General features: G+C 53.4%; 4 long non-coding RNA genes across 9 annotated transcripts; 1 reads left to right on the top strand and 3 right to left on the bottom strand.

Moving 5' to 3' along the window:
* Positions 1–685: 685 nt before the first annotated feature.
* Positions 686–6931, bottom strand: LOC123332579. Of its 2 annotated transcripts, XR_006549423.2 has the most exons (4): positions 6871–6931; positions 3583–3659; positions 2851–3031; positions 686–2306 (listed from the first exon to the last, which is right to left on the bottom strand). It is a non-coding gene; the product is annotated as an uncharacterized LOC123332579 (long non-coding RNA). The 2 variants fall into 2 exon arrangements; XR_006640780.1 differs by lacking the exon at positions 6871–6931 and having other exon boundaries at positions 3583–3881.
* A 230-nt stretch (positions 6932–7161) lies between these two features.
* LOC123465554 lies at positions 7162–8155 on the bottom strand. Its single transcript, XR_006640779.1, has 2 exons — positions 7925–8155; positions 7162–7332 (listed from the first exon to the last, which is right to left on the bottom strand). It is a non-coding gene; the product is annotated as an uncharacterized LOC123465554 (long non-coding RNA).
* A 111-nt stretch (positions 8156–8266) lies between these two features.
* Positions 8267–12674, top strand: LOC123332578. 5 transcript variants are annotated; one of them, XR_006549422.2, is made up of 5 exons: positions 8267–8528; positions 8745–8894; positions 11524–11640; positions 12093–12226; positions 12525–12674. It is a non-coding gene; the product is annotated as an uncharacterized LOC123332578 (long non-coding RNA). The 5 variants fall into 5 exon arrangements; XR_006549418.2 differs by lacking the exon at positions 12525–12674 and having other exon boundaries at positions 12093–12363; XR_006549419.2 differs by lacking the exons at positions 8745–8894; positions 12525–12674 and having other exon boundaries at positions 12093–12363.
* A 904-nt stretch (positions 12675–13578) lies between these two features.
* On the bottom strand, positions 13579–15691 carry LOC123332577. The gene is made up of 2 exons (XR_006549417.2): positions 15110–15691; positions 13579–14638 (listed from the first exon to the last, which is right to left on the bottom strand). It is a non-coding gene; the product is annotated as an uncharacterized LOC123332577 (long non-coding RNA).
* Between the last annotated feature and the right edge of the window lie 5048 nt (positions 15692–20739).

Here is a 20739-nt window from a genome sequence, read left to right as displayed (position 1 = left end):
GAAGGCTCCTTACCAGTCCCTGGGTGGTGGACGGGAGAGGGAATGTACAGGGGTGGACTGGACCTCTTGGTATGGAAGAAAAAAAACTTTGTCTCCCTGAGGGTTTCCAGTCCACCCATCAGAATGCTACTTTAGGAAGCTACAGAGATGCTTCCTTTTGGATGGGTCAAGGAGAGGCCCCAGGGGAAACTAGAGACTCCCAGGTGGTCAGTTCCTAAGGTTACAGAGAAAGCCGTAAGGCACCTGGGGTGGTGGTGGGAGGGGGAGGGACAGTAAGGCCAATGAAAGCTGGATGCTTCCTTTTTGTGGGGGCAGGTAATCAATTGTAGAACCAGGGCCCTACTCTTGCTCAAAGGGGCCTGAGGTGACCACTTCATGCTGCGTGCTAAGTCACTTCAGTTGTGTCCGATTCTTTGCAACCCCATGGACTACAGCCTGCCAGGCTCCTCTGTCCATGGGATTCTCCAGGCAAGAACACTGGAGTGGGTTGCCATTTTCTCCTCCAGGGGATCTTCCCAACCCAGGGATGGAACCCGCATCTCTTGCATCTCCTGCACTGGCAGGTGGGCTCTTTACCACTAGAGCCACCTGGGAAGCCCAAGCGGCCTGCTACTGAACCAGTATGACCTCGAGAGACACAGGGTATATTAGTTATAGGTGTGGATTTTAGTTCAGCTTACCTGGGTTTCTTTTTTCAACTTTATTGAAGCATCATTGACATAGGATAAAATGTACACATTTGAAATGTTCAATCTGATGTTCTGACAAATTTATGTGCACCACTACCATCAGGATATAGAACACTTTCATCATTCCCAAAAGCTCCCTCGTGCCCCTTCCCAGTCGATCCCCACCCTCCCCCCAGCCCCAGGCAACTACTGATCTGCTTTCTGTCACTATAGATTAGATTTGTCTATTCTAGAGTTTCATATAAATGGAATTATGTAATATGTACTCTTGGCATCTGGCTGCTTTTCACTTTTCATGATGTTTATGAGATTCATCCACGTTGTTGTTTTGCCAGTAGTTCATACCTTTTTATTGCTGCGTATGATCCCACTGTTGGAATATATGACAGTTTGGCCACCTGTTGATGGACATTTGTGTTGTTTCCAGGTTTGGACTGCTGTGAATTAAGCTGCTACAAACATGGGTGGACAAGTCTGTGTGTGAAGATGTTTCTTGGGGGTGTGGAATGACTGGGTCCTATGGTAATTGTACGTTTGACTTTGAAAGAAACGGATCAACTTTTCTAGAGTAGTTGTACCATCGAACATTTCTATTCTCGGCCTATGCGAGTTCCAGTTGTTCTACAACTTCACCAACACTTAGCATGGTTAGTCTTCTAATGGATGTGTGGTGGTAGTTGTTGTGGTTTTAATTTGCATTTCCATGATAATGAGTGACGTCAAATATCTCTTTCATGCGTATTGGCCATCCTGTATGTTCTTTGGGCCATTTAAAAATTAGATTGTTTGTGGGGAATTCCCCAGCTGTTCAGTGGTCAGGACTTGGTGGTTTCACTCATGCAGTCCAGGTTCCATCCCTGGTCGGGGAACTAAGATCCTGCAAGCTACTTGGTGTGATCAAAAAGGAAAAAAAATTAGACTGTATTCTTGTTACTGAGTCATGAACGTTCGTTGGCTATACATGTATTGTCACATGTACATGTATTTTTTTGTACCTTTGTCAGACATATGTATTGTAAATATTTTCTCCTTGGCTATAACTTGCCTTATTATTTTCTTCGCTGTCTATATCTTGATTCTGCTATTTCTATGTGTGCAGTCTTGAGCAAGAAACAGTCTTTTCTGACCCTCAGTTTCGACATCAGTAAAATGGGGATCATAGGAGTAGAGTACAGAAGTGTTGAACTGGCCTCACCGATTCAATGGGCATGAACTTGAGCAAACCCCAGGGGATGCTGAAGGACAGGGAGTTCATGGGGTCGAAAAGAGTCGGACATGACTGAGTGACTGGACAGCAGCAACAACACAAGTCTGTGACATATAACTGAGTTCCGGTGTGTGTGGTGCTGGAACCCAGAGGCGGTCCTGATGCTCCTTCTGCTGCTGTCCTCAGGCAGTCGATGGCCACTCCTTCACCCTCATGGATCCGGCCCTGATAGCGTCATCTCTTTTCTGTCCACCTGACTCCTGAGGATCCCAAGGCAGGGGTGGGATGAGGGCAGGATGACTTGTGTCATCATCCCACGTGAAGCTGGGCCTCCATCCATCCTGGTTGTTGGCGAGATACAAGATTTGGGGTCCACAAGGTTCAGAGCCCAGGGGTCCACCATCTTGGAACTTCAGAGAGTGGAAAAATGTCTGAGAACCCACAACTCCTATCCATAATTGTTCATGCACACCCACAACTCCTTAGTTACCAAATCTATACCCACCAGGGCATGCCACCCCTTGGAATTCCACTTGGCACCTGCACAGACTCACTCACACTAGGAGGGAAGGCAGTGACCGCCTCCTCCCAGCTCCCCTTGCCACTGATCTGGAGTGGCAGGCTTACTGGCCAGACCATCTATAATTCAGAGGTTTGGCTCAAAATAGTTCAATTCAGGTTCAGCCTCTTGGCTAGGAGAGGAGGAGTAGCAAGAGTTAAGAAAGGGGTGGAGACAATGACCCCAAGGAAGAGTCTGGAGTCTGCCTCCCACCCTGGGCAGAACTTCCTGGAGAGAGCAGGGAGCTTCAAGGGATGCCTGTAAGTTTCACTTCCCAATGTGAGGGGCCCCTCTTCTCCCTTCCCCTGTCACATCCCCAAATCCTCCAACCTAGGGAGACAAGGTCCCCTGAGGGCCAGCAGAAAGCTTCACTGTCCACATGAGGCCATTCGTACCTGCTGGGCCCTGGAGTCTCCACCTGTGTGTCTCCAGCTCCCTGACACTGGGCCCAGGGTGAGAGGGACACTTCTTAGTTCTCAGGCATCTTTGTCCCAGGCCTCCTGTCTGACCGCACCAATCAATCAGTTGATAAGTCCACAAATATTTACTGAGTCCTCAAGCCGGCAAGGCTGGGCCCTAGGACATCAGAGGGTACACAGGCTGTGCACAGCGAGGCTCACAACTTGCTGAACAGGCAGGACATTCACAGAAAGAACAAGGACAGGTCAGGGAGGGACAGGCCACCAGGATCAGGGACAGGGGCTACAGGAAGGTGACTGGCTGAAGGGCTGACGTGAATCAGGCCTCCTGGATGAAGGGTCAGATTTGGGGAGACAGGAAGGCAGAAGGCAGTAGTGTGAGCTGGATGAGGGGGTGGAAGGTATGAGGCTGTCTGGATGTTAATAAGAGGATTGGCTGATGGAACCAGGGTCTTGTGAGGACATCACAAGGCCAGCCTGGCGTGTCCTTCACCCTTCCGTAGTTCAGCAAGGACAGGGACCACACCAGGTACAATTCCATGAGATTTTCGCCCAACATCCTGTCACATGGTATTAACCACTTTGCTTTGGAGTCAGCCTGGTTATGTTCAAATCCTGACACAACGACTTCACTGCCCCATGACCCTGGGCAAATGGCATAAATGTGCTTGTTTCCTCACCAGCATCAAGGGTAATAATAGGACTTACCTCCTGGCCTTGTTGAAGAGATAAATCAGAGATGCACAGATGGGACTTCCCTGGTGGCTCAGTGGTATGGAATCCGCCTGCCAATGCAGGGAACACAGGTTCAATCCCTGAAGATTCCACATGCCGCGGAGCAACTAAGCCTGTGGCCCACCATGACTGAGCCTGAGCTATACAGCCCATACTCCACAACAAGAGAAGCCACTGTAATGAGAAGCCCATGCATCACAACTAGAGAGGAGCCCCTATTTGCTACAACTAGAGAAAGCCAGCGCGGCAACAAAGACCCAGTGCAGCCAAAAAGAAAACAAATAAATAAAAAATATTTTTTTAAAAAAGGAGAAATGTACAAATGGTGGTCATCTCCCATGCTTTCCCCACCTGTCCAGAGTAGTGGTACAGAGTGTCTCCTGTACCCAGGTAGCTGACCAGGGGAGGGCACTATTACCCAAAGGTAAAGTGATGGTGAAAGTCAGTCATGTGTATGACTCTTTGTAACCCCATGGACTATATACAGTCCATGGAATTCTCCAGGCCAGAATACTGGAGTAGGTAGCCTTTCCCTTCTCCAGGCGATCTGGAAAGAGATGATGCTGCTGGACAGAAACCAAGAGGACTTCCTGGCAGAGGAGGCCTTCACGCTGTGATTTGATTCAAAGCATCTGGCTCCAGAACTCCTCTGGGCAAAGTGGAACTTTGAGACTTTGCAGAAAAGATGGTGAAGAAATAAGGCCTCAAGCACTCAGGAGCCATCTGTCTCAAGAGGACAAAGCCAGGTGGACTTCTGGCGGGAAGGGGGTCTGAACCGCTCTGGCCGTGGGGAGGTTGGTGGTCTTTCTGAAGGGCCACACAGCTGAGATGCACAGGGAGGGGAGGAGAGGCAGAGAGAGAAAGAAGGGAACCGGCACATTCATGTTCACATCTGTGTCTCACAACACTCCTTGGACAAGTGGGCTTAGCGTTCTGGGGCCCCCGTTTTCCTTGGGACACAATGCTCCCCATGGCGCCGTGAGAATCTTATGGGGCTTTGCATTGGATTTGCTGTGTTTTCTCCCAGAGGAAAGTCAAAGTGTGTGCTTTGGCCCTGGGTTCCAGAGGGCTCCCTCCCTCCTCTCCACCTCAGTCTCCATCCATCTCTTGGGGCCTCTGGCTTGGTCTCTCCATCACTCTCTGCCCCTACGTCTCTGAGTCTCACTAATTTTGTCTTTCCTCCCATCTCACCCTCCCTCCCTCGTGCCAAGTCTCTTCCATCTTCTCTACCTCTCCTCTGCTCTCCAGGGGCCTCCCTAAACTCCGCGCTCTCATTCTGGGACTGGACACAGCTAGGGAGCGGGGAGGAGGGGTGTCTGCCTCTGAAGGGCCCACCCCACGGCCAGCCCTATCGATTAGGGGTTTCTTCAGAGGAGGGGAGACATCAATGACTCGGCGACAAGCCTCGCTAGCGCTGCTAATATTAGCCCGGGAAGGCAGCTCACTGATGGATTAGGAGAAATTAAGAATTCAAATTCTGTAATTTGAATTGGAGGCCGCTGCTTGCTGACAGCTCATACTTCCCCAGAAATTAATGAGTGAAGGAGGGATGGCAGCGCCGGTTTTCCTCTTTGACAATATAATTTTCCCCTGTGATCTGCGCCTTTGAAACTCCATTCCTGAGCAGGAGGGTGGGGACCTGTTTGTCTCAGATCTCATTCCTTCAGCCTCCTGGATCCCAGAAGCTCCCGGGAGCCAGGTTCCTGATTTCCAACAGAGCGCTGGGCTTCTGCCTGCTGATGCTCTTGTGAGGCCAGCCCAGGGGACCCCAGAAAGACAGGTTGAGGGGCACAGGCAGACCTTGCTTCCTGTCCCTCATAGCTTTGCATGACCCCGGAAGTGTTTGAACCTGTTTTTCAGCTCAGGACCCTAATCTGTAAAATGGAGATCATAAAATTCATCCCCTCCCCTGGGGTAGGGAGTTGTGAGGCCCAAGATGCAAACATGAACATGACCCTTACCTTCTTTCTCTCCCTGCCCCTTCTCCCAGTGCGTCTCAGCCGGGAGGTCCCTCAGAAAGCCCACCAACCTCCCCACGGCCAAACCAGGCCCAGACACACTTCCTGCAGGAAGTCCACCTGGTTTCATCGTATTGAGACTGATGGCTCCTGAGACCTTGAGGCTTTTCCCCCCCCCCACCATCTTTTCTGTGAAGTCTCAAAGCTCCAGGTTATTCTGGGAAGGGATGTCCTGTCTCTCAGAAGCTTGTCAGCTTCTCCCAGGAGGAACTGGTCCCGCACCTAATAGCCAGTAGGTGATTAATAACTGGTGAATGAATTTAATGGACAGTTTCTATACCCTCTGCACCTGCCTCACCGTTCCTCCGCCTGTGCCCACCAAGTGCCCGGAGAATGCTTATTGATGACTGGCAGGTGTTGGGGTCCACCATGGCCTGGCCAGTCCTCACTGCATCCCAGGTGCCCACGTCTTCGGGGTGACGTGCAGAAGGGCACATTCACTCCTGCTGTGAGTAGCTCCCGAGAGCACAGTCTCCAACATGGCAGCTTGGAAGCAGTTTTTTAAGTGCCAACCTGTTGTTCGTTAAGGCAACGGGTAAAAGTTCCTCCTTGAGACACACGGAGATGGAGTCAAAGGCGGACCTTCAGACTTCCCTGCTGGTCCAGTGGCTGAGAATTTACCTGCCAGGCTTCCCTGGTGGCTCACTAATAAAGAATCTGCCTACCAATGCAGGAGAATGGGTTTCATCCCTGGTCTGGGAAGGTCCCACATGCCACAGGGCAACAAAGCCCGTGCACCACAACTACTGAGCCCACATGCCGCAACTACTGAAGCCCACAAGCCCTGGAGCCTGTGCTCCACAACAAGAGAAGCCACCACAATGAGAAGCCTCACACCAAAACTAGAGAGTGGCCCTGCTCAACGCAACCAGAGAAAGCCTGCACACAGCAAAAGACCCAGCACAGTCAAAAATAAATAATAAATAGATAATCTTTTTAACATGGTGGACCTTTCCATGTCTCTCCTCCAGACCCTTCAACTGTGGGCACACCCGCCCTTGCCCCCCTGCTCCAACCCCAGGCTCCATCTCTCTATCTAGCAACTGGCTCAGCTCTGGCCCAGGGATGGGGAGGGACCCTACAGCTGCTGGGGAAGCAGGGCTCTGCAAGGCTTAGAGGAGTGCACAGGTCCCCTTGGAATTGGCCACCGAGAATCTAGGGTGGGACTTGCCCAGCCTCAGGATGACACAGAGAGAATTAGTTGAAAGGGCTTCCCAGGTGGTGTTAGTGGTAAAGAACCCACTTGCCAATGCTGGTAGATCTAAGAGATGCCGGTTCAATCCCTGGATCAGGAAGATCCCCCAGAGAAGGGCATGGCAGCCCATTCCAGTACTTCTGCTTGCAGAATCTCATTGACAGAGGAGCCTGGTGGGCTACAGTCCATGGGGTTGCAAAGAGTTGGACATAACTGAAGCGACTTAGCACAGCACACAACTTCAAGCTTCAGAGCTGGGAGGGACCTTTGGGGTCACCTGGGACCAACTGTCTCTTTAACAAGCTGGGGAAATTGAGGCTCAGAAAGATTAGCCAGTAGTCAAATCTCAACTATTTAATAGGTGGAAAACTGGCTGAGTGATCCCTGGAGCAGATAATCCCAAATCCCGCTAGAAGGCTCTGCAGGCTTCTGAAGAATCAGGTGTTCTTTCCAATTCTGCTTCCTCAGGGCTAGTACCGGAGCAAAAGTTTATCCCCAGGTGGGCTGGAGCTGGAGGCAGAGAAAGAAGGTTGGCAGAAAAGCAGTTTTCTAAGAGACTCAGGGGGTGCTTTGGGCAGGAAATGGGGAGGGATCCTGTCTGCCCCTCCAGCATGCTTGCCTGGGAAGCCCCCCCACTAGCCCTAGCACCATGGCCTCTTTCCCGCTGAGGCTAACCCAGGATGCAAGGTGAGCATCAGGAGAGGGTGGGGGTCTGGGCAGTGGCTGAGAAGCTTCTATGGCCACTCAAGGCGGGCTTGCTGCCTGACACCCCCCAGTCTGCCGCTGTGTCCTCGCTTGCCCCCACATAGCCCTTCGGTGCCCAAATCGCCTTTTCCCAGAACCAATTAAAACGGTGTTTGGAGCAAGGTTGAAATCGTCACATAATCATTTTCTCCAGAAAAGTTACAGGCTGGAGACCGATTTGAACGGTTAGCTGGTAACTGAACCTGAGGAGCGGCAATAGCAGGGAGGCTGAGGGCAGTGGAGGGGAGGGGGCGCTCTTCCTGGGGATCAAAGGCTCCTGATGGCGACTGCCCCTCCCACCTCAGCAGCAGGGGTGTCACAAACCCCCGGTCCTGTTGTCCCCCACCATCGCACTCACTTCCTCTGGCCACCGATGTCTCTTGAGGCCCCAGGGCTCCCAGCCCACAACAAGAGGACAGTAGGTCCAGAGGCCACGTCATCAGACTTTCTTAGTTCACAGGCCTAACTGCGGAGGCCATGTGGCCAAAATCTACCAAGCGGTTAAGCAAAGCTAGGACTCCAAACAGGTCTTACTCTCCCGCCAGCGCTCTGTCTCCCCTGAAGCAGCCTCAGTACCCCAGAGCTTCATCCTCCCCACCCTCTCCTGCCCCGCCCACCCCATCTCCCATGATTCCCTGGGCCAGTCCCGCCATATTCTCCCTGCAGAGGGAAGGGGGAGGGGCTTACCCCTTTGCTCACCAGTCCAATGGCCCATGCACACGATGGATTGCCTGCTTAACTCATGGCTAGAACGCCCGCACTGGTCGCCTTGCTCTGTCCTTTCTCCCAGCCCTAGAATGGGCACCAGAATACCTCCCACTTGTGGTGATTCATTCCTTTCTTTCTTCTTGCCTTCCTTCTGCGCATGCTCATTATGTCCTTGCTGGGTGTGAAGCCCTGAGCAGGACGCAGGGATGAGCCGCGATGGATCGGGTGCCGCTGCCCTCATGGCCCAACGGCAAGTATGAACGACTTAACATCAGTGACATGATAGGAGGGCCCTTCCCTAGAGCTGGGGAGGCAAGGGACTTCCTGGCTGAAGGGACTTCTAAGCGGAGGCCTCAAAGCTCCAAGAGGAAGTGTTTTCCCAAGATGAATTCAATGGCTGAGAAGCAAGGAAAAAAACCCAGTTGTCATCTAGGTAGGGCAAGCTGAAGTCTCCGTTTCCTCATTTCTAGAAATGAGCCCTGGCTCTGGCTTTCAAGATTCTGGAGAATATGGATACAGATGTACTTTATGAGATGGAAGATTCCATTCCACTGATTATCGTTGTTAATGGAGGGCATTTGTTCCCGAACCCAGACAAGGGGATAGAGTCTGGAGGAGCGGTGAGTCAGTGGTCAGGGTTGGTGGAGGAGGCTGGCAATATAGGGAACTGGAATTCTGCGGAGCCCTGTGGTTATTTGGGATTGACAGCCAGCAACCAGGTCCAGGGGAAGTGCCTGGACCACATGCCTGGCTAGGAAGGAGTTCTGTGGGTGGGAGAAACCTCAGAATTGGCGCTGCTGGGAAGGCTAAGCCTGGCTCCTATGGTCAGGTCTGGCTTCCACACAGCCTGCTGGGTCTCAGCAGGTGAAGGTCTGGGAGTCAGAGTGAGACTCTGAGGGGGTCTAGTCCCCTTCCTGCACCTCTCAGCCAATCAATACCTCCTGCCCCCTGCCCCCACCTTCAGCAGGTAGATGCTAACTGTGTCATTCTGGAACTGACCCCCTGGCCCAGAGAGCCCCCGGGACATCCCTCATCCACCAGGGCTCTGGAGGAGACCTAGCCCAGGGCAAGGTTTGTGGTTCCCTTTCCAGGGGCACCAAACACTGAGCTTCCTGTCCCCTGGGCCCTCTTAAGCCCCTGCCTGTGGCCCTGGTGCCTTTCCTGGCACCACTGGCCTCCTGGTCAGCAGCTGCAGGGGTGAGTCACAGCGCTCATTAGAGCTTAATTAATCAATTGAGTTAATCAGACAGCTGAGATGTGCTGTGGTTGCAGATGGGAGCAGGAGGGAGAAGGAGCCAGAGCATGAAGGGCTGGGTCGGGTGAGCCGGGCTGGTAGGGCCAGGGTTGGCAGCGGATGGAGCCTGGTGGGCTGGCAAAGGAGGAGGGTGCTGGCCACATCTGCACTTGAGGTCGCAGGGAAGGAGGATGAATGGACTCAGGATGGGCGGCTTTGAAAGCTGCCCTTTGCTGGGTGCCAGAGACCGTGCCTGGGGAAGGAGAAAGCAAGACTCTTCCATCCCCACTTCCTCTCTCATTTTGTATCTTGTCACGTGTGTCTCTGAGAGCTATTTGAAATCCTTATTTGATGGAATGGGGAGAGGAAAGAAAGGAAAAAAAAGAAAAAACAGAAAAGGTAGGTCCTCCCATTCTCAGTCTGATGGGGGAGGCTAGATGTCTACTGGGAACACAGACGAGATCCAGACTCAGAGACAGAGAGACACATGTCTCTCCCATCGAGCCACTCAGGCTCTCGACATCTGGACCTGAAGGGATGGGGAGGGACCAGACAGATCAGAGCCAAGGGCGGGCGGGAGTCCAGGAAGAGTCTTAGGAGGAGGGGAGCACTTGAGCAGGGTATACTTCGTGATTTGCAAAATGTGGCTTCATCTGTTTTTCTCTCTCACCTGACCTTGGTATTACCTTGGGGGTTGGGGGGGAGGTGAGTGGGACGGGAAATATAATGGTAGGAGATGGATTCAGAGAGGATTCACGGACACCACCCTGTAGGCCCCGCCCTCCAGGGGCTTACAGTTTTCACTGGGTGACAAGCTAAGTGCAGTCTGGTGACCCAGAGTCTGAGGTTGTGAGCGATGAGGATCCAGGGCCTGGGACACACAAAGGACCATGGGAGATGGACTAGAGGAATGCAGACACTCCAACGAGGCTGAGGAAGGCTTCATGGAGGAGGCGGCAACGTGAGCCAGGTCCTGCAGGCCTTGAGATTCCAGTTAAGTGGGAGGGGAGGTGGAAAGGAAGGATGTCCCAGGAGGAGAAATGGCTGGGGCAGAGACAGGGAGAGTCGACCGTATATGGCAGGTTACTTGGAGCCACAAGCTGGGCTGGAAACAGATTCCTCTGTGGCAGGAAGAGAGGTCGAGATGGTAGGGGGGCTCTATGAATGCCAAAGCCAGGAGTCCACAGTTGAATTTGGTAGGCACTGGGCATCATCGCCAGTCTCTAACTAGGAAGAATGGGCTAACAGCAGTTGGGTTTTTTTTTTTTTTTTTTTTCGGCCACACTGCATAGCATGCAGGATCTTAGTTCCCTGACCAGGGATAGAACCCACACCCCCTGCATTGACAGCGTAGAGTCCCAAGCACTGGACCACCAGAGAAGTCACTATAGCACTTTTGGAGAGAGGATGTCCATGGAGGCAGAACTGCGCGGGATGGAGCCAAGGTGGAAGAGACCTGAAACGAGAGGGAGTGTGTGTGTATGTGGGTATATGTGTGTACATGTATGCATGTGTGTATATGTAGTTGTGTGTGTGCTTAGTCATGTCTGACTCTTTGCAACCCCATGGACTGTAGCCCACCAGGCTTCTCTGTCCATGGGGATTCTCCAGGCAAGAATACTGGAGTGGGTTGCCATGCCCTCCTCCAGGGGATCTTCCCAACCCAGGGATCGAACCCAGGTCTCTTGCATTGCTGGTGGATTCTTTACCATCTGAGCCACCAGGGAAGCCTGTACATGTGGTTATGCATATACATATTTGTGTGTCTATGTGAGTGTATGTGTGTATTTGTGAGTGTGTGTTTCTAGAGCAGTGGTTCTTATTCTTTCAGGAGTCACATATGCCTCTAAGCCTTGACAAAAGCTTAGACCCTTAACTTAGAAAAAAGCACAGACTCAAAGTTTTGCCTTCAGTGATGGGGACAGGAGATATGTCCATGCATCTCCTGAAGCTCGTTTGCTGGATCTCCTAGGATTCAGATCTTCTGAAATCCCATCTCTCCCGTTTGGTTGCAGAGTCTGCAAAAGCTGTCACTGAAGGCTCACTGCAGCACTTGGTCCCGGGGAGCCTGGCGCCTCTCCCCACATCCCTCCCCTGGCAGGACAATTCTGCAGCCAGGACTTCGGGAATCGGTGGGTAATAGGGGCTGGGGGCACTTGGGCACAGGCTCTGGTGAGAGCTCCAGGCTGCCCCCTTCCTTGGCTCCCAGCATCAGCAGACTCAGGAAGGCTGCCTCCCTGCCAGCACTCAAGTTGCCCTGAAACATTCCTGTGCATTCCTTTCCACAAACCCTAGTGCTGAGAGCAGCTGAGAAGCGAGACCCAGGTGGCCTGGCCCCAAAGCAGGGAGCTCCCAGCAAAGCTTTTTCTGGGTTTGCTGGGTGACTCCTGGGGAATCACACCTTTTCTGGGCCTCCATCCTGGCTGTCTTCCTGTAGCAGAAGTTGGCCTCTCCCAGGAGTTAGGGTGGGCCCTGCAGATTCTTCGAACATGCCCAGCAAAAGCCACTCAGGGCGGGGTGCCCTTGAAAGGGACTCCCCTGTCCTCCCGCCTCACATTCTCTTTCCCACACCCCATGCTCACAGCTTCGGAAGCATTGTGTAAGAAACCTTTCCACCCCTGCTGAAATGGCGTTGATCAAGACCATCCCTTTGCCTTCGATCTCACAGCCAGGAAGCAGAAGCACCAGGATTGAAGAGTTTCCAAGACCAACTGGCAGGTTCTTCTCTCCACCCCACGCTGCTCCGAGGGCTGGGGATGGGGGGTGGGTGGCCAAACGGGGAGCTTAGTGTCCACCCCAGCCCCAGGTCTTATCCAGGTCTGGGGACCTGCAGTGGGCTTACTGATGGGAGGACCGCTGCTCTCACTCTGCCTCCCCCAGGAAGCCTCCTGTGGGGGCCCATTTGCAGCCACAAAATTGCCTTTCTAAAAAGGGGTGCTCTACCTTGCACTTCACAGGGGCCTCTCCCCACTGTTAAGGCGACAGAAGCCCCTTGCCTGTGTGTTTTTTGTTCTAGATCTATGCTGGTCCAGTATGTTGCCAGTGAAGGACAGGGAAGCCTGGCATGCTGCAATCTGTGCATGCGTGCTAATTCACTTCCATCGTGTCTGACTCTTTGCAACACTATGGACCGTAGCCCATCAGGCTCTTCTGTCCATGGGATTCTCCAGGCAAGAATACTGGAGTGAGTTGCTGTCCCCTCCTCCAGGGGATCTTCCCAACCTAGGGATTGAACCTGTGTCTCTTATGTCTACCTGTATTGGCAGGCGAGTTCTTTACCACTAGCACCGCCTAAGAAGTCCAAAAAGAAGTCGCTCAGTCATGTCTGACTCTTTTCGACCCTATGGACTGTAGCCCACCAGGCTCCTCCATCCATGGAATTTCCCATGGCAACAATACTGGAGTGGGTTGCCATTTTCTTCTCCAGGGAATCTTCCCAACCCAGGGATCGAACTCAGGTCTCCCACATCGCAGGCAGATTCTTTACCCTCTAAGCCACCAGGGAATCCCAAGAAGCCCATAGGGGTCACAAGGAGTTGGACACGAGTTAGCAACTGAACAATACGTGGCCGCCCGCCACCTGTGGCCACTGAGCACTTGTAATGTAACTAGCATCACTTGTTGAAACAATAATGTTTTAGATAGCCTGGATTGAATTTTTTAAATATGGTTTAAATTAATTTCACCCATTTCTTTTTACTTTAAAAAATATTTATTTATTTATTTGGCTGCATCAGGTCTTGCATTATGAGGAATCCTTTAGTTGCTCCATGGCAACTGGAATCTTAGTTCCCTGACCAGGATCAAACCCACGTCCCCTGCATTGCAAGGCAGATTCTTAACCATGGGACCACCAGGGATGTGCATCTTTGTACTCTTTTAATTTGGCTACTAGAATCTTTCCAATCATGTGCATGCCTTACATTATATTTCTATTGCACAGAGTTGCTCTAGGTAGTAATAACTCCTTACCACTTCAGGGTTTTGTATAATCCCATTAAAAATTCTGTGAAATGAGAAGAGCAGAGCCTACCTGCCTTATTTTACTGATAAGACAGGTGGGTCTCTGTGAGGTCAAATGACTTAGTCAAGGTCATATAACCAGGAGGAGGTGGAGGCCAGAAACAAAGGGATGGAGGCCAGGTTTTCCTGTCTGTAGAACAGAGACCCACTTTCCAAGACAATCCAGATTGGACTCATTGGAAAAGACTCTGATGCTGGGAAAGACTGAAGGCAGGAGGAGAAGGGGATGACAAAGGTTGAGTTGGTTGGATGGCATCACCGACTCAATGGACATGAGCTTGAGTAAACTCCAGGAGATGATGAAGGGCAGGGAAGCCTAGTGTGCTGCAGTCCATGGGGTCGCAAAGAGTCGGACAGGACTGAGCAACTGAACAACAACCAGAGAGATGCCTCTTTCTCTCCCTGTTGGTGCTGACCACTTCTGGGCCACTCACTCCCCCCAGCCCCCACTGAAGCCACTCTCCCCCTCCATGCTCTGGAAAGCTCCTGCTAGAAATATCCCCAACAACCCCATTAAGACTAATGCCTCTTGGCCCTCCGTTGAAGCCAGAGTCTGATCTCATGTTAGACTTCATGGCCTATGATTCCCCCATCAAAGCTGATGCCTTTGCCCTGGCATTAACGGGCTGACTCCTTTGTACCTGCTGCCACTCACATAAGTGCCCCAGGGTGAGAGAAGCAATGGCCACGCCCCCTGGGATGCACCCACTGTCAGTTCCCCTCGCCCTCCCCACCTGGCTTCCACCCTTTTTGCTTCCTCCTTGGAGATGAGCACATTCAATGAGGCTAGGGGACTGTTTCTTTAATTTCCCTCCCTGTCCGTCCTGGAACGTGATAAAAATACCCAGCATTGATCTTTTTTTCTTCTCCTTCTGCCGGGGATAATGTTTACCCAGGTGTCAATCAGGAGAAGAATTTGGCTTCCTAATTTCTCTTCTCCTCCCTGGGGGCCGTGCGTCTCCCCGCCTCACATGGACACTGAGCTGGAATCAAGGTTACTAATAATCCCCCAGCACACACAGACACCGAGAGCACATATATTAAAGTCACATATTGATTTATATTTTCGGGTCCCTCTGCCTTGCTGCCCAGCCTCAGCCTTTCTCTCTGCCAAGGAGAAAAAAGAATTACACAGCTATATTTATCGCCAAGATGTTTAGTGTAAAGAGCATTGTGTCCGAAGGTAATTCCCACCCCACACCCTCTTTGGAGGTATTTTTTAAAAAATAGTGTGGCATTGCCTGTCCGTGAACATTTATCTTTTGTTGTTCGTTCTTTAACTTTTCCCTGAAGGAAACAGTGAGACATTTAAGGTAGACCATCAGATGGACTTCCTGACTTGACAAATGGTGGTGGCCATCCCCAAAGAGGCTGGTGGGGTTTTTGCCAGTGGAGATAATCTTGTTGCAGGTATGGGAAAGGGGTGGGTAGGAGGTGTGTGGAGGGTGGGGCAATGGATTCAGAAGCTTTTAGAGGTTGCCCACCAGTCCAAAAGCCACCTTGTAATTAATGGCTCACCATCTGTGGTCCCATTTCACAGTTGGGAAAATCAAGAAGTTGAGGAGTGCGTCTACTTACCATGGGGGCTTTAGCCTTGACTTCCATCAGGACTGATAGGAGAAAATTTTCCTCCAGGCATGGATGACTCCTGCCCTTCAGTGGGGACACAGGTCTCTGGCTGAGGGGAGGTTGAGGTGGGAAGAAGGGACAGACAGCCCGGAGATTCTTTCTTTAAGGTGAGACGGGTGAAGGAAGGGCTCTCAGAGCAAGAAACCTGGCAGCCACTGCCTCCCCCCACACCTCCGCTTCCACTTAGAGCGCCTGTCACTTTGTTTGACGGGTCAGCCATTTAAAAATGCCAAACCATTTAACTCCAGTTCCCTCAAGGAAGCTCTTGGAATGGAAGTGAGGCTAAGCATAGGAACTCGCACAGACTCAGCACCATTCCCTCCAAGTCCGTCTGGGAGTTTCCTTGTCTCTCCCCGAGATCATCTCCTTCATTCTTCACAAAGGCTCTGGGAGGGAGAGGGTGTCAACCCCATTTTACACATGGGAAGTGAAGTCGTTCAGTCATGTCTGACTCTTTGCGACCCCGTGGACTGTAGCCCACCAGGCTCCTTCATCCATGGGATTCTCCAGGCAAGAATACTGGAGTGGGTTGCTATTTCCTTCTCCGGGGGATCTTCCCGACCCAGGGATCGAACCCAGGTCTCCCACATTGTAGGCAGACGCTTTAACCTCTGAGCCACCAGGGAAGCCCTGGGAAAACTGAGGTTAAATAACTGACACAGGGTCACACAGCAGGAAAAGGCAAGCCTCAACTGCAGCCCAGTTTTCCGATTCCTCTGTAGGGCTCGCCCCCATGCCCCCACCATGGGCACGGCCTCCTGGGACTCAGTTTTTGATGCCCTTCCTTCAGATCCCTCCAGCCTCCTGAAACCATTTACCTCAGATTGGGACTGTAACCCACAGGGCTAGGACTTGAACCCCCAGCCACAACCCACAGTAATGAAGCGCAGGTTCTTGATGTCTCATTGCAGAAAGAATTCAGTGAGAGACAAAGGGATAGGTAAGAAGTGGATTGATTCACAGAGAAGCACACTCCATAGACAGAGTGTGGGCCATCGCAGAGGGCAAGTGCAGTCCTGTGAAATATGGCGTGGTTAGCTTTTATGGGCTGGATTACTTCATAGGCTAATGAGTGGGAGGATTACTTCAACAATTTGGGGAAAGGATGGAGATTTCCAGGAACTGGGCCACTGCCCAATTTTTGGTCTTTTGATGGTACCTTGGAACTGTCATGGTGCCTCTGGGTGTGTCATTTAGCTTGCTGATTGAGGATCAAGGGCTAGTTGAAGTTGGCTTGTCTGCCATCTTGGACCCATTTAATTCTAATCAGTTTATGTTGTGTCCTTGGGCTATGTCAGTTTTTCAAAAGTTGTGCCCTGTCCCCTTCCCTCCTGTTTCACTCCCCTGGCCCACCTCTGAGGTCACGGCACTCCTTCAGGCCCAGCTAACTCTCTGTCCTTGGTACTGGAGAAGCACTTCCTCTTCTGATTGCGCCCTGATGGACCCGGGCTGTTGATCAAAGCTTTCCCTGATGGAGCCTGCCCCCACGTGCCCTGGCCTGCCCAGCTTCTGCCAGGGACTCTAGAGGGCTGGCCGCCCCCTGCTCTCCCTTGGGTATTCTCCAGTAGTTTGGTTGAAGGGCTTACAAACCCAAGGTCCCTCATTTCATTCTAGAATGTTCACCCCCTAGCAGAGCTAAGAAGTAGAGCCACGATGTACCAGCCCAGAGCCAGGCAAGGTCTCTGTGCAGTGTTGGCCCCCCCCACAATATGAAGCCTGAGCCCCATATTATAGGTGGTGAAACTGAGGTTCAAGGAGCATAAGGAACATCTCCTGAGTCACTCAGAGGATAAGAGGACTTACTAAGGTTGGATCAATCCATGTGACCCAAAGCCCTTGCCTTGGACCTCCCTGTTTATCTCACTCTTACCTCCTGGGCTGTTCCCGTCTAATCTGACAGGCCGGGTGAAGACGGGAGGGGTGGAGGGCAGACAGCACAGGGCGCGGCGGGAATCAGCAACGAGGACCCTCCCGGGGAACTTTTCCCATTGAAAATCTGTTCCCCTCGCGGCCACGGGTGATGTATGGCTGGAGCTGATGAGAAACGTGCAGCGGGATGGAGGCGGGCGGCGCGGGCCGCCCGGGCGGGGGCAGCCCGGCATTGAGATTCCGCGGGGCGCTGGGGGCGGCGCAGGCCTTGACACGGGCCGGGTAATTGATCTGGAGGTGCCAATTTGCAGCAACTAAATATTTGGTTTCTGCCTCTGCCCGCTCTGCACTCTGCTCAAACAAACTTCAATTAAAAGCGAAAAGCGAGGGGTGGAGGGGCGGTGCGCCCGGGTCCCCGCGGCCCGATCGATGGCGCGGAGCCTGTGGGCAGCGGAGCGCTGCGCGCCCGGGCCGGGGGCACCGAGGACGAGGGCGGGAGGGAGGGCGGGAGGGGCGCCCTCTTCCGGATCGCCAAGCACTGGGCCCTGGGCCCGCGAGAGGCAGCGCCCGAGGGAGGGCCCCCGAAAGGCGACTCTTCCAGGTCCGAGCCGCGGCTTGATCTCAATCTCTCAGAGCCGAGGGCGCCTGCTTTGTACAAAGGGGCCAGCCCCGACACCCCCATTCCGGACGTCCAAGCCTGTGGGCTCGGGCAGGGATCCTGGGGTAGGAGTGGCCCCAGGGCCCTGACCCTCCCTCTCGATTCACCCACCACTTTGAAGCCGGCCTTGCCAGTCAACTGCATTCATTCAGCGTTTTTCCTGAGCACAGCTGCGTGCCTGGTGCACGGGGCGCAGAGATCTATCTTCTCTCCGGGGTGTCTGCCTGGCTGTGTACCCTTGGGATGACCAAGGTGGGGTGCGGGGGTGGGCAGCGGGAGGGGGGTGAATCTAACCCAGGCTCCACCTTTGATGGGGGTTTGAAGGAGAGTTTAGAATGGGGGAGAAGAAGCAGAAAGATGCTGAGGAATCTGGGAGGGGGCTTCCAGGAGGTGGCTACAGCCTGGAGCAGGGTAAGGGATCACTGAGTCACCCCTAACTCATTTTGGGGTTCAAGACAAACAGAGCAACAGTATAGTCAGTCGCTGGGTGGAGTTAGTCCCTGGAGAAATTCCTATAAGTCAAGGATCTTTCACTGCTTTGGGATAGAGCCCAGCACCACTCAAGGGAGCTAATCATTGGTGCTGGGAATCAGGGGGACCTCAGGGTCTGCTGGGTGGCAAGACCAGGAGGTAGTTAAGGCAGTTCTGGGAAAGATGTGATGAGGGATGCAGGTGGGAGGTGGGGGGTGTGTGGCAAACACATCTGGCTCATCAAGGGAGGTAAGGATAGATTCAGATGGATGGAGAGAGGGAGAGGGGGGCCCTTTGAGAGGAGGGAAAGTTTCTTGAAGGCCAGGCAGAGGCCCTGGGAAGGAAAGTGGGGAAGACTTTGTCCCCTCCCATGTTTCTGTGTCCCACCTTCTGCAGTCTTGAAGGATGCTTCCAGACTTATCCCTTCACCAAGTGAGACTGTTGCTGGACCACTCAGCTGCAGGCTGCAGCACCTTTCCTCCCTGCCTCCTCTTTAAACCCCTTCTCCTTGTCCCCCCAGGATCCCCTTGGGGGGATCTGGACCCCTTGGTCCGTGGCTGGATGTGAAGCACAGGTCCTGCCCATGTGGGCCCCACTTCTGGGTATTGGGATGATCCTTCAGAGTTCTTCTGGGCCAGGGAGGCCTGGGTACCAAACTCATTCCCAAACACTGGACTCTGGAGGTGACTAATCTCACTATCTGCCCTTCTGCCCCCTTCTACTCCAATCAGACACCTCTCCTCCTGGCTCTCATCTTTGTGGCTTGGGGAATGAGCTCTGATGAGGAAGAACCCCTGCTGGCCCACACCCCCCAGCCCCAGAAGCCTCCCTATCCACCCCAGCTCTCCTACCCCAGTCCCTCCCTGGGAACTGCATGCCCCACCCGAAGCCAGAGCCCAGTCCCAGCCTGCAAGCTGGGTGCCTGCTCCCTCACATCCCTTCCCTTCCTCCCTCCCTCCCTCTCCCTGGGCGCTGAGCTGTGGAGCAGAATGATTTCCTGTAATTGGCCAGCAATCCGGGCTGCCCGACTTGTTCTATCGACATGCTGGTTAGCTGGAAATTGTATTGGAATCTGAGTGATGGGGAGGGGATGGTGGGGAGCAAAGGGAGGAGGCTCTTTGGGCCCCAGCTGGGTGCAGCCTCAGTTCTGCCAGTGGGATGGAGGAGCTACCAGCCAAGTCTCCCATTTCCAGGAAGGAGTTGGAGGGCCGGCCCACAGTGCCTCAGCACCTCCTGAGTTTTCCTCCTTCTCACCCGCCATCTCTGGGGTCTCTCCTGTCCACCTCATGTGGCCTCGGGTCCTCACTGCCACCCAGCTCCCTCTCCTGCCTCTAGGACAGGCTCCTCTTGATCTGGAGTGCCTTTATCACAGCTGCCCTGGCTGTCCCCCTCCCATCCAATTTCTAGCCCTGGTGGCTCCTTAAATGGAGGATCCTAAACCTTCCCCTGCCCCTCCCTTCACCCTCTCCAAGGACAGAGAGACTGAACATCTGAAGAAGAGTTGACGATAACTATCTAAAGACCCGAGACGTCAATAACCGAGGCACTGCAGGTAGTGGGAGGGGCATTGAACTAGGGGTCCAGAGCGTGGGATTATGCCTGTTGGTTACGTGGGCCTCCGGGGCTCAACCTCTGAGTCTCAAATTCTAGCTCTGCTTCCTGCACTCTTTCTCAGAGTTGGGAGATTTCAGGAGACAGCTGCGGGAGGTGCTTTGGACAATAAGGCTCTGCTAAGCACCCTAGGGCCGGCCTGGGCCTGGGGATGGTTCTAGGGGCCTGCCTGTGCTCTTCATCCCGCGCCTGGAGGCCGATACGCCTGCAGCCCTCGCCGGCGTCTTTACTGCTCCGCGCCGGGGTGGTGAGGCCGGAAGTGGGTTAAAGGAGAGCAGCAGGGTCCGAGCATGCGGCTGGAGGGTGGGAGACTGGTCACCCTGTCACAGGGATGGAATGGGGACACGTCCCCCCGCCCCGCGGAGCCCAGGTCTCGCAGCTCCAGCAAAGAGGACGCGGCGAGCCTCACGGCTTGTTAATTAGCGCCCCGGGCCCGGCCGCGCACCCTCGCCTCCGCCGCTGCCGGGGAATCTGACGCCGGCCGCGGCCCCGGAGGAGACGGGAACGCCACCGGGAGAAAGTTAGTGATCGCTTGGCTAGCGCCGGTCGCCGAAGCCCGACCCCAATCCGGACGGGTGCTGCCACCTGCCGGCCGGAGCGGAGGGTGCCGCCGGGTCGCGGGACCAGGGCTTGCGGGGGCGGGGGACATGCTCTTGCTTTATCCAAGGGGCTCCGGAGCGACCGAGACACGCGGTGATGCCCCAGAGGAAGCAGTATTCCTGTAAGGCACCTTGGGCCACCAAGCATGGGACGAGGAGGCCGGGATGGCGTTTTCTCCACACCTTCCTGACTGGCCATCCTCTGACATTTTTGCATCCAATTCGGTATACTGGGGCAGGGAAGAAAATAACTGTTTGCTTTACTGTTTGCAAAGGGTTTCCGTGGTCCTCCATTAGATTCTTTGATATAAACATCATGAAGACAGGAGGTCACACAGGTAGGAGACAGAGCCTAATGAGCCAGAGGAATC

Source organism: Bubalus bubalis, chromosome 3, assembly GCF_019923935.1.
Source record: "Bubalus bubalis isolate 160015118507 breed Murrah chromosome 3, NDDB_SH_1, whole genome shotgun sequence".
In the NCBI taxonomy this organism is placed as follows: domain Eukaryota; kingdom Metazoa; phylum Chordata; class Mammalia; order Artiodactyla; family Bovidae; genus Bubalus; species Bubalus bubalis.
This window is presented reverse-complemented; position numbering and strand designations above follow the sequence as displayed.